This window comes from Rhinopithecus roxellana, chromosome 21, assembly GCF_007565055.1.
Source record: "Rhinopithecus roxellana isolate Shanxi Qingling chromosome 21, ASM756505v1, whole genome shotgun sequence".
NCBI lineage: Eukaryota > Metazoa > Chordata > Mammalia > Primates > Cercopithecidae > Rhinopithecus > Rhinopithecus roxellana.
Genome location: NC_044569.1, coordinates 75,611,060 through 75,624,544, shown reverse-complemented (window position 1 = coordinate 75,624,544; position 13,485 = coordinate 75,611,060).

The following is a 13,485-nucleotide window of genomic DNA, read 5'->3' as shown; positions in this document are numbered from 1 at the left end:
CAGAGCTTTACTTCTGAACTTTTCTCTGAACCTTCTTCTGCTTAATCTCCTTCAGTAAATCTCTCCTAGTAGCTTCCTTTAAAAAAAAAAAGGTATTAGGTCTAACATTTAAGTCTCTAATCCATCTTGAATTAATCTTCGTATAAGGGGTAAGGAAAGGATCCAGTTTCAGCTTTCTACTTATGGCTAGCCAATTTTCCCAGCACCATCATATGACCCAGCCATCCCACTACTGGGTATATACCCAAAGGATTATAAATTATTCTACTACAAAGACACATGCACACGTATGTTTATTGCGGCACTATTCACAATAGCAAAGACTTGGAATCAACCCAAATGTCCATCTGTGACAGACTGGATTAAGAAAATGTGGCACATATACACCATGGAATACTATGCAGCCATAAAAAAGGATGAGTTTGCGTCCTTTGTAGGGACATGGATGCAGCTGGAAACCATCATTCTTAGCAAACTATCACAAGAACAGAAAACCAAACACCGCATGTTCTCACTCATAGGTGGGAACTGAACAATGAGATCACTTGGACTCGGGAAGGGGAACATCACGCACTGGGGCCTATCATGGGGAGAGTAACACCTCTATATAACATCTATACCATTTACAGAAGAGGTTCTCATTCTTGCATGTATGTAGGCATCTAGGAATCTTTTGTAAGAAGGCATACTCAAGATCTCACCATCAGAAATTTGAATCAGGAGTTCTAGGGTAGGATTTATTTATGGAGGTTTTTAACAATTCCCCAAGCATTTTTGATGTCAGTGACCCTGGAATCATAACCTGAAAAACATTGCCTTAAAGAATTTAAGGGTTAAATTTCTTTCAACTGGATATTCATTATAGGAAGTCTTTCAAAAATAACCAATTGGAAAAAGTTCTCCATTACTGAACTTCTGACATACTCTATTTAAGGGGAAAGTAAGTGGAATTTGATTAAAATGTGAATAAATTATTAACTCAGCCATCACATATAATAAATCAGAAAATATTTATAAATTGCAAAGGCTTATCTGTGTATATTACTTACCGTCCTAAAAGAAAAATTAGCTAGTATCTGTGAAAATGCAAATTTTTGTTTTCCTGCTTTCATCATTCTTCTTAGGAACACAGAAAAATGTAAATTCTTGAAGTAAGACTTGGAAATGGATGGTGTACACTTGGCCACAAAACCACTGAATGCTTGCTGTTCTTGATTTTAAAACAATAGTGACAAGAAACACCACCCCCACCCCCAGTGAATCTTAGCTCACCCCATTTAATTCACATACACTCACAACTCACTTGTAGTGGGCACTCTCAGTGTTCAGACCAAAATGCCTCAGCTTCTAAGAGCTTTACTTCTTTCCACCTACACTTTCAACTTATTTTGGAGGAATGTCCTTGGACTAGAGCTGCTTTGCCAATCAGTGGTGGGAGCCACAGGCGCCTGGGAATTTATGTTCCTCCAGGGTAGCTTTTAGCCAATGACTGGTGCAGAATTATAAAAGCCTCGCTCCCTTGACTGAACTGGGAACAAATTCTGAAGCCTGATCTACACTTCACAGCTTCCCTGTGCAATCAGGTTGAGACTGAGACTTTGCCTGACATTTTGCCTTTGCTTGGCTTCTTCCAACATCAAGCCCTGCTTTCTCCATTCCCATATGGGTTTCTCCTGGGAGCATTTTCTTAATAAATAACACATAGCTGATTTCTTATCTTAGAATGTGAGTATAAGGAACCCAGCCAAGGTACAATGTTTACTGTACTCTCTACCAATATCTCATGTAGAAGAAAACATAAATAAATAAAAAGACAAGTGCATCGACATTTTGGTGTTTTACTGTAAATACGGATTCTTAGTCAGAAAGAGCCTCTGTTCCTACATTGAAAGGACAAGGATTCATTAGTGAAGTTTGAATAGAAAAAGTGTGTTATTATTGTGTTTACCACATTCAGCGCACTCCTATGGTTTAATATTTAAACAGATTTGGGAGAAGTTGCAACGTGTTGCCAGCTAAACCCCCAAATACCCTAATATGTTTGATTTGTCAGTCTTACTGTCTATTTATCCTGGAAGAGTAATAATTAAGAAAAGGAACGTATTTGGAAAGGGAAGTAGTAGGAGAATCAGGTAATGCTTACAGTTTTGTCTGCAGACATCTTTTTTTATTCAACATGGAGTGCATGCAAACACTTCAGCGATATTACATCGAAATTTTGCAGAAGGCTACTAGATCTAATTCCTCAAGGTACCATTTGATTTTAGTGATCAGAGTATACATATATCAAACCCTGTCATTGCAGTAAATGCATTTCTCAGAAAAATTGTCTGATGAAATAATCATAAATTTTAAGAGTATCTATGATCAATGCAATATAAGATCGATGCAAATCTTTCAAAAAATACTCAATTTTTCAGCATATGCTTTAATTTTTGCTTAGGTCTTCTCTCAAATAAATCGCTTTTTTTCACTCTACCCACAGGTCTTATTCTGACTAAGCCTAGAGTGGATCCTTCCCCTTATACAAAGTATTTTAAGTATCCTGACACCTAGTGCTCACCTATGCTTTTTTTGTCCATCTACTATTTCTTTTAAATTCCTGTCCCTTTCTTGGATGTTGACCTTCTGGAATTCAGCTATCATCCTGACACTAACTTTTTTCATAATGCCTACTTGTACTTACTTGCTACCATGGTACATATATATATATCCAAGTAAAAATTTGCATAGAATCTACTTAATTCTCAGTAGGCCTTTACCCAAAGATGGTGGCTACCCTCTCGATAACTGTAATTTCCAGTCAGACACTGTGCCATTGCTTACAGCTCAAGACCAGTGTTTTCTAAAGTGAGATCTGTGCCATAACTGGTACTCAAGGATAATGATAGGTATTACATGAAAAGAAAAAAAACGTTGAGTGAAAGATCCTAATATATAATGCATTGAAAAAATGCTAGTTTAAACTAAGTAAAATAGGTTATTTCGCTGCAAGGCATTTCAAACATGTAACACAATAATGCAAATGTTAAGTCTTTGGTGGAGTGGTAGATTTACTTACGTATTCTATTCAGTAATCAAACCCCCTTCCTTATCTTTTTACAGGTTTATCGAGGTATAATTGACATGTAATAAAGTGACATACGCATACACTTAATAAAACCATTGCCACGATCAATCTAATGAATGTGTCCATCACCCCAAAAAGTTTCCTTCTATCCACTTACAATCCCCACATCCCACCCCTCTAGCCCCCACATCCCTAGGCCATAATTGATCCGCTTTCTGACATTTTAATTTGTATTTTCTAGAATATTATATAGACAGAATTATCTGGTATGTTATCTTTCATATCTGGCTTCTTTCACTCAGCGTAACTATTTGGAGACTCGTCTATGTTTGTATATGGATCAATAGTTCCTTCCTATTTAGTGCTGTATAGTATTTTATTGTATGAGTAGTTCACAAATCTTTATTCACATGTTGATGGACATTTGGGTACTTTCCAGATTTAGATTATTTTTAAAAGGCAAAAAATTTCAAATATTTGTTTGTATTTTTATATAGACATATACTTTCATTTCTCATGAGTGGAATGGAATTAATGAGTATATAGTAGGCATAGATTTAATATTTTAAGAAATTTCCAAACTATTTTCCAAAGTTATTTTAGCAGTTTACATCAGCAAAGCATGAGAGTTCCAGTTGTTCCATCTTCTTGCCAATACCTGGTATCATTCATCTGTATGATTTTAGATGCTATCATAGTTACATAGGGGCATCTCACTCTGATTTTCATTTACATTTACCCAATGACAAATTATGTTAAGCACCTTTTTATGTGCTCATTTGCTATCTGATATGGTTTGGATATTAGCTCTGTCCAAATTCCATGTTGAAATGTAATTCCAGTATTGGAGGTGGGGCCTGGTAGGAGGTGTTTGAATCATGGAGGCAGATCCCTTAGGAATAGCTTAGCACCATCCCCTTGGTGATGAGTGAGTTGTAGCCATGGTAGTTCACATGAGATCCAGTTGTTTAGAGGAGTGTGGCACCTGCCCATACTCCTTTGCTCTCCGTCTTGTCATATAATACCTGGCTCCCATTTTGCTTTCTGCTGTGAGTAAAAGCTCCCAAAGCCTCACCAGAAGCTGAGCAGATGACAATGTTGTGCTTTCTGTACAGCATGAAGAATGAAGAGCCAAATAAACCTCTTTTCTTGATAAATTACTCAGCCTCAGATGTTTCCTTATAGCAATAGAAAGCAGCCTGACACACTAACCATATACTTTAAACATTTTTAAATTGACAGACAAAATTGTACATATTTATCACATACAGTGTGATATTTTGAAATATATAAACATTATGGAGGGTATAATTGAGCCATTTACCTTCTTTAATGAAGTATCTTCATATTTTTTGCTTTTATTATTGTAATATGTGTTTACTTATTGAGGTTTAAGAGTTATTTATATATTCTGCATTCAAGTCCTTTTTTTTCAGATACATTATTTGATAATATTTCCTCCAAGCCTGTGGCTTGTCTTGCCTTTTCATTCTCTTAATAGTGTCTTTTGAAGAACATAAAGTTTTAATTATAATAAAGTTCTATTCATCAATTTTTTTCTTTCATTGATTGTGCTTTTGATACGATAGCTAAAACACCCTTTCTCTAAACACATAGCTCTCAACCATGGGAAATGTTTCCATCCACAAGACATTGGCAATGTCTGCAGACACTTTTGGTGTCACAGGAGGACACTCTATGTTGCTCTATTGCCTTTTTGTTTGCATTTTTTCAGTGAGAAATCTGTTTTTAATCCTCTTTTGTATTCGTCTGAACATAATGTATCCTTCCTCCAGCTACTTTTAAGATTTTCTTCCTTATCACTGGTTTTAACTAATATGATGATGACAAGTTTGGTGTAGTTTTATTCTTGTTTTATTGTGATAGGATTTACTGTATTTTGGGGTCTGCAGATATGTAGTTTTAGTCACATTTTAAAACTTAGTCATTGTTCATTCATATATTTCTCTGAACTCCCTCATGCTTCTTCAGGGACTCCATGTTCATATCGATTAGGCTGACAAAGCTGTCCCACAATGCAATGAAGTTCTGTTTAAAGCTTTTTGTTCCCTTTTTTTGGAATACAAAAAAAGGGAATTTCCATTTTGAATACATTCTGTTGCTATGTTTTCAAGTTTGCTAATCTTTTATGTTGCTACATCTAATATATCATTAATCCTATCCAGTGTATTTTTCATGTCAGACACTGTAGTCAACTGTAACAGTCGGCTGCAGGGTATTTTGGTATCTTTCATAGCTCTAATTAAAACATTCAAAATTTGTCTAGCTTCTTAAATATATGAAACAGTAATCATTATTTTAATATTCTTATCTATTAATTCTCTCATCCATATCAATTCTGGTTTAGATCTGATTGTTTGATTTTCCTCCTCATCTTAGACAATGCTTTCTTGTATCTTTCTATGTCTAAAAGTTTTTAGTTGAATAAAAGATATTGTACTTTTACCTTCTTGTGTGTAGGATTTCAAAAAAAAAAATCTATATATGTTACAGTTTTGTTTTGGGAGGAAGTTAAGCTACTTAGCAAAAGTGTGATGTTCTCTGTCTTTTCTTCTATGCCATGTCATGAAGAATCAGGGCAGCATTTAGTCCAAGGTTAATTATTCCCACTACTGAAGCAAAACCTTTGAGATGACTCTATTCAATGCAATATGAATCACGAGGTTTATCACACTGTTTGGTGAGAATAGGCAAAATCCATGACCCTGTTTAAGTTGTGTTGATTGTTACTTGTCATACTTTAAGTGGGTTCAGCCTCAGAGTTGCCACACAATCATCTGTTAATCAGTACTCATCTGAATACTTTAATGGAACTCTTTACAGATCTAAGGAGTTTTCTAGTTTAAAAACACTGTCCACTCTGGTACTCTCACCTGTAGACTCAAGCTGCCTTGTCCTTGCCAGACTCTCAGCTATGTCTTTTCAGCTAAAGGGGACCTCCTAGTTCAGCCCGAGTTTCTCATCATGTGCTGCAGCATTGAAAGTTTCCTTAGCTGATATGAACAGACACGTCTCAAAAGAAGATATTTATGCAAGCGACAAACATATAAAAAAACGCTCGTCATCACTGGTCCTTAGAGAAATGCAAATCAAAACCACAATGTGACACCATCTCAGCCAGTTAGAATGGTGATCATTAAAAAGTCAGGAAACAGCAGATACTGGAGAGGATGTGAAGAAATAGGAACACTTTTACACTGATGGTGGTAATGTAAATTAGTTCAACCATTGTGGAAGACAGTGTGGCGATTCCTCAAGGATCTAGAACTAGAAATACCATTTGACCTAGCAATCCCATTACTGGATATATACCCAAAGGATTACAAATCATTCTACTATAAAGACACATGCTCACGTATGTTTATTGCAGCAATGCTCACAATAGCAAAGACTCGGAACCAATCGAAATGCCCATCAAGGATAGACTGGATAAAGAAAATGTGGCACATATACACCATGGAGTACTATGCAGCAATAAAAAAGGATGAGTTCATGACCTTTGCAGGGACATAAATGAAACTGGAAACCATCATTCTCAGCAAACTAACAAACACAGGAACAGAAAACCAAACACTGCATGTTCCCCCTCATAAGCGGAGTTGAACAATGAGAACACATGGACACAGGGAGGGGAACATCACACACCAGGCCTGTTGGGGGGTGGGGAGGCTAGAGAAGGGATAGCATTAGGAGAAATACCTAATGTAGTTGATGAGGTGATGGGTGCAGCAAATCACCATAGCACCTGTATACCTATGTAACGAACCTGCACATTCTGCACAGGTACCCCAGAACTTAAGGTATAATAACAAAAATTAAAAAAAAAAAAAAAAAAAAGAAAGTTACCTTAGCCAATACTTTGGAGTAGTTGTGTAGCTAAACTCTTTTGCTTCCTGTCTCTTGGAGATTTTGTGACCTGATTGCCAATATCTTGAGAATTATCGTTTCTTATATATTTTGTCTGTTTTTCTATTTTAAAAGTTGCTTCAGGTAGAGGGGTCAATTTGGTCCCTGGTATTCCACCTAGGTCAGAAGTAGAAGTCTTCTTACCTAATGATCTTAATATTCCATGTAACAAATCAAATGAAACATTCCATTGGATAAAACATTGGCTCCTAAAAATATGCTCCTTTAGTGTCCATTATCATAGAATGCATAGGAGCTGAGAGAGCAAAACTCTATTGATAAGGCCTTTAAACATCATGGGCGTTTATGAAGCTCTTCTTACATAAATGTATTAACTTAGTAAATACCCATGAGTAACATGTGTTATATTACATTTTAATGAATCAATCTTATTTTTCAGTATTGATACTATAGACTCTCCTACATGTGTGTTTATAATGAAAATATATAGAATAAAATTTATACCAACACGAATAATACATTTAAATTTAGCTTAATGATTTTGTTTGTAATGTGAGCTGAACTTTTAGATGATCTACATTTTGCTAAGATCAAGAGAATATTTAGAAAGATAATAGGCATACATAGATTTCTTCAAGTATCAAAAAACTGAAAATCTTAAAAAGCAAACTATTTTAGGAATTTATAGTAATGTGTAAAATATAAAAAAGAAACATAATTTTAAGAATTTACTTTACAAATTTTGATATTAAGCATGCAATACAAAAAAGAACTCTAACATCTATTCTCTGTAACACTAGAAGTCACTGTAGACATTAAAAAAATTGCTATATATTGCTGAATCTTCAGTAATTAAATCAGATAATTATCTTCGGTTTAGCTTCTATTAACAACAAATATGAGTATGTAGTTAGAATATTTTTATGATCTTGAGTATCTTCATTGATCTACATTACTAGGTTTCATCTCACTATAGATTACTATGGCAAATGCAACTCAGGAAGATCATACCTTTATACTTGACTTCATTATTTTCTAACAACTTATAAAATCAACCACAATTACAGAAATTATAAAATTGTCAGTTATAATCTCTTTTAATTATCTTTTTTAGTTAATGTTTTCTCTTTTAATTACCCCTTTTAGTTGGTAGCATCCCACTTACATAACTGAAAACGAAAATTTAGACAATTTAAAAAATGTATTCCAGGTCATACACTTATTAATTATTTGAACAGCTATTAATATGGTTTCTCTGTGTCCCCACCCAAATCTTATCTTAAATGGTAACTCCCATAATCCCCACATGTCATAGGAGGGACCCAGTGAGAGGTAATAGTATTATGGGTGTAGGTTTTTCCTGTACTGTTCTTGTGATAGAAAATAAGTCTCACAAGATCTGATAGTTTTATAAAGTGCAGTTCCCCTGCACATACTCTCTTGCCTGCTGTCATGTAAGACATGCCTTTGCTCCTCCTTTGCCTTCCTCCATGATTGTGAGGCCTCCCCAGTCATATGGAACTATGAGTCCATTAAACCTCTCTTTCCTTTATAAATTATCCAGTGTAAGGTATGTCTTTATTAGCAGCATAGAATAGACTAAGACAGTTATATAAACCTAGTTATTTTGTCTAAGATGCCAGGTATGTTTCTTCTAAGGCATTGTTTGAGTTCCCCATTTTCAAAAAATTATGCGTCTTTATCAATATAAAAGTATTGTAAGAAATCTATTTTATGCATTCCATTGTAAGTATATATACCAATATATTCATGTGTTATGTTATTATAAGATATATAAAATAAAATTAAAACGAATGTGACAAAAATTAAAATTTTGATATTTCTTATATAGCATCTTTCCTCTAAAGTAGATTTTCCTGCATAATCCATAGAGTACAAGTTTCTCATTTGGTTGACCACTGCTTAGGAAAACGAATGAGCCAGCACTTGTTCAACGTGCCTTATTAGGGTTGTGCAACATGTTACATTAATTATTTCATGTCATCCTCATAAGAAATCTGTGGGTTAAAATGTACACCATCTTATAGATTGTTTATCTCAAATAATAACTAGAACAGCAAAAAGTTATTCAGTAAAAACTGTAATCTATGTAAAGTATGGACATTTATTAATAACAATGTATCAATATTGTTTCATTAATCACGACAAATGTGTGATACTAATGTTAACTCTTAATAATAGAAGGCATTGAAGATGGTTTCTATGAGAACCTTCTGTCCTATCTTCACACTTTTCCTGTAAAAATGAAACCATTGTAAAGGAAATACAGTTTATCATACAAAGTTAATCAACAACTACTGTAGAGTTTCTTTAATTACTATATTTCATAAGAAGTTCTAAAAGAAAGAGTGAATAGCAAATGGAAAAATACAGTGTTTCCCTTTTAAACTCCTGGAGGAGGAAGAGGAACGTCTCTAGAATGCAGAGTATATGTAAAAGCACAAAATCTCAAAATAACAAAGACAGAAATGTTTTATATAAAACACAAAGAAAAAAGATTAAGGGTCTGGATAATTGAGAATACTAATTAAGCATGCAAAGGAAATACACCATAAGAAATGGTAAAATTGCACGAGCAGAGTATTTTCTGACTTACAAATGGATCTTGAAAGTACTTATCAAATATCTTTATTGTGTGCCAGTTACACATATAAAGGTCAACAGCTAGAAATACCAAACAAAGATCTTGGATTACATAATGAAGAAGTTAAAACTCTATAAAAATCCAACCAGAAAATAGACTTTGAAAAATATACAATCAAATTAAAGAGAAATACAAATGTAAAACCGGCTTCTCTTTTAAAATACCAAATATTTTGAAACCCCAGAATTCGGTAATCACTCAAGTAGTCTACGTGTAAAGTAAATAAATATGTTTACGAATATATCTTTCTGAGAAAGAAAAAATAATGTTATTACACACAAAAGCATAATTTCAGCTTTTAAGAGAACAAAATAGGCAAATAATGAAGTAGACATCAAAAGCAGTTTTGAATCAGGTTAATATGAATAATTTTTACAGATATAATGCAGTTTTATTTACAAATTTGTCATAAATTATGGAAGAACAATATTTTCAATATTGTGAAAAATTAATAGAGATAGTGTATAAAATTTTAAATTATATCAATAGTTACAAAAGAATAAAGGACTACAAACTCAATTGTCCTACTTAGCAAGAATTAATAATTTTCTCCTTAATTTTTATAATTACCAAGATGTGGATTAAAGAATGATTTTGAATTACTTTGTTTAAAGAATTTTAAGTATTTAAACCAAATTTACAATATATGTAGAAGCTATAAATGAACAAAATATCTTACATAAAAACAAGCAAAACCAAGGTAAATAAAAACAAAATTTTTAAAATCAGTACACAACTAGACAGAACTAAACAAAACAACTAAACAAAAGACACAGAAAGAATGTAGTAACACTCAATTTATATTCTATAATTTCTTTATTTACTCCACAAAACAATATGATCAGCGGTATTTTCTTCATTTTACAGAAGATGTACCTGAAACATCAGTGAAGTTAATCTAAAAAAAGTCAATGGTAAATGGCAAATCCAAAATTTGAATATGTGTGCATATGTCTAATTTAATCAAAATGCACTACTGCCAGCCATGACTATTTCTAACTGAAAATTAATGTAAATGGTTACAATACACATTTAAATATAAAATAATATAAATTTAAGTTATAACTAAAATTCAGGAATAAGCTCTATATAAATGATAACCCTAAACCAATAGTGCATTCCATTAACACTTTCAAATAAACAAACAAACAAAAAAAACCCACATCATATATCATTAGGGAAAGCAGATTAAAACAAGACTGAGATATCATTATATACTTATTAGAATGGCCAAAGTTCAAAACACAGACAACACCCAATGCTGGTGAGGATGTTGAGTGAAAGGAGCTCTCATTCATTGCTAATGGAAATGCAAAATGGTATAGTCACTTTGGAGAACATTTTTGCAATATTTCACAAAACAAAACATACTCTTATGATACTATACAGCAATTATACTTGTTGGTATTTATCCAAAGGAGTTGAAAACATACATTTTAAGTTGAAAACATAAGTCCACCCAAAAACCTGCACATAGATATGTATAGCAGTTTTCTTCATAATTGCCAAAACTTGGAAGCAACCAAGATGACCCTGAGTACGTGAATGAATAAATAAGCTGCGGTACATCTGGATAGTGGACTATATTATTCAGTGCTTAAAATAAATGAGCTATTAAGCCGTGAAAAGATATGGAGGGACCTTAAATGCATATCACTACATAATGTATGATTCTGATTATAATAAAACATTGTGGAAAAGGCAAAATTAAGGAAACAGTAGAAAGATCAGTGGTTGTCAGGAGTTAGCGGGAGGGAGGAATGACTGGGTGGAGCACAGGGGATTTTTAGGGCAGTGAAAATATTTTGTATGACATTATAATGGTGAATATATGTTAGCATATATTTGTAAAATCCCATAGAATGTACAATACCAAGAATGAACCCTAATGTAAACGATGGACTCTGGGTGATAATTACATATAAATGGAGGTTCATCAGTTGTAACAAATGTTGCATGACTCTGGTTGAGAATGTTGAAAATGGGAGAGGCCATACATGGTGGGACAGGAGATAGATGGGAAATCTCTGTATCTTCTGCTTAATTTTCTTATTAACTTAAAACTTCTAAAAAAAATCTTTTTTTTTTTTTTTTTTTTTTTTTCCGCTGGGTGCAGTGGCTCACGCCTGTAATTCCAGCACTTTGGGAGGCGGAGGTGGGCGGATCACGAGGTCAGGAAATCGAGACCATCCTGGCTAACACGGTGAAACCCCGTCTCTACTAAAAATACAAAAAATTAGCCGGGCGCGGTGGCGGGCGCCTGTAGTCCCAGCTACTTGGGAGGCTGAGGCAGGAGAATGGCGTGAACCCGGGAGGCGGAGCTTGCAGTGAGCCGAGATCGCCGCGCTGCACTCCAGCCTGGGTGACAGAGCCAGACTCCATCTCAAAAAAAAAAAAAAAAAAGGGTTTCCATAGTGATTAAAATAAACTAAAAAAAACTAAAATAGTGCTATAATGTCAACATTGATTCCCCATGTAAAATAATACTAGATTCAAAATTAAGAAAAATGTTTTGAGACTACATCATATGTTTTAAAAAATGTGGCACAAACACACATAGAAATTAATGGAATTGCCTGCCATTTTGTCATCAAGATTATAATGTAATTCTATCAATCATTAGAGATCTAAAAGTCTAAAATTAAATTGCCACACAGATAAAATTACAGCCGTCATTATTTTATTTATAAGTGGAGACATGATTAGAAGGTCTGGGAAACAGGGTATATTAATAGTCTGCGGCCCTGTTTGTGCCTCTAAATCAATACTTAATCTGTAGGGATCTGGAAACACATTCACAGAAACAGCTTACTGGGTCGAGATGGGAAAACACAGAAGTGCACATAGACAAGTTAGCCAGTCAGAGACAGGAGATGACTTTATCTATCCTTGGGGTTCAATGCCTAATTAAAATATAGATTGATTCTAACAGAGAAAAAATTATCTCTGTTCCAAAACTATTTCTTCTTGCACAAAGCCAAACACTCCCCAGGAAATTTAATACTTCACAGACAAAATGGATTTTGCAACGTATTTAAATATTTACACTTGTTTTGAAACTAAAGACATTGATCAGTAATAAGTACCCAGCTCTACCAGTGCTGGTATATAGAGACCTCTCTATGTATAAGAAGGAAAAGGAAACAAATCCAAAAATACAGCAACATTCAGCATTGAAAAGAATAGGACAAAATGAGAATGAGAGCAAAACATACTCTCTAAAAATAGTCATTACAAGAAAAAGAAGATAATTCTTTTTGGTTTTAAGAAAATTAGAAAACATTTCACTGGTAAATCCAGAGCTGGTTTTTATGAAATGGAGTAGTACCAAAATGAGGAAGTTCTTGGAGAGGCAAATTACAATTGTAGGTTTTCATTAAAAAGCAATCAGTAATAAATTGAATAAGGCAGAAAAAAATAATTGAATTAAAGAAATGAGAAAGCCAGGAAAATCTCATAATTTCAAGAATAATATAACAAAAGGAGATAGAAGTTAGGAAGAAAATGAGGAGGACTAATTTAGGAAATCTTACATATAGGATTTCAAATGGAGAGAATGGGACTGAGGGCAAAACAAATAATCTAAGAAAAAATATACTTTAAAATTTTTGAGTATAAGATATCTAAAACTTTATTTTAAAAAGCACAGTAGTATCTGTCAAATAAGTCACAGCCCCATAATATTTCTAAATTGTGTGAATACAGAAAAAATTATAAAATCATTCAGACTAAAAAAAGGCTATCTATATAAAGAAAATACATGAAGACTAATTATTTACACAATTAAATCTTAGAAGAAATGGGACAATTTCAAGCATATATTTAGTCAGAAGACATGTCATTTGCATTATCTTTCTGAAAA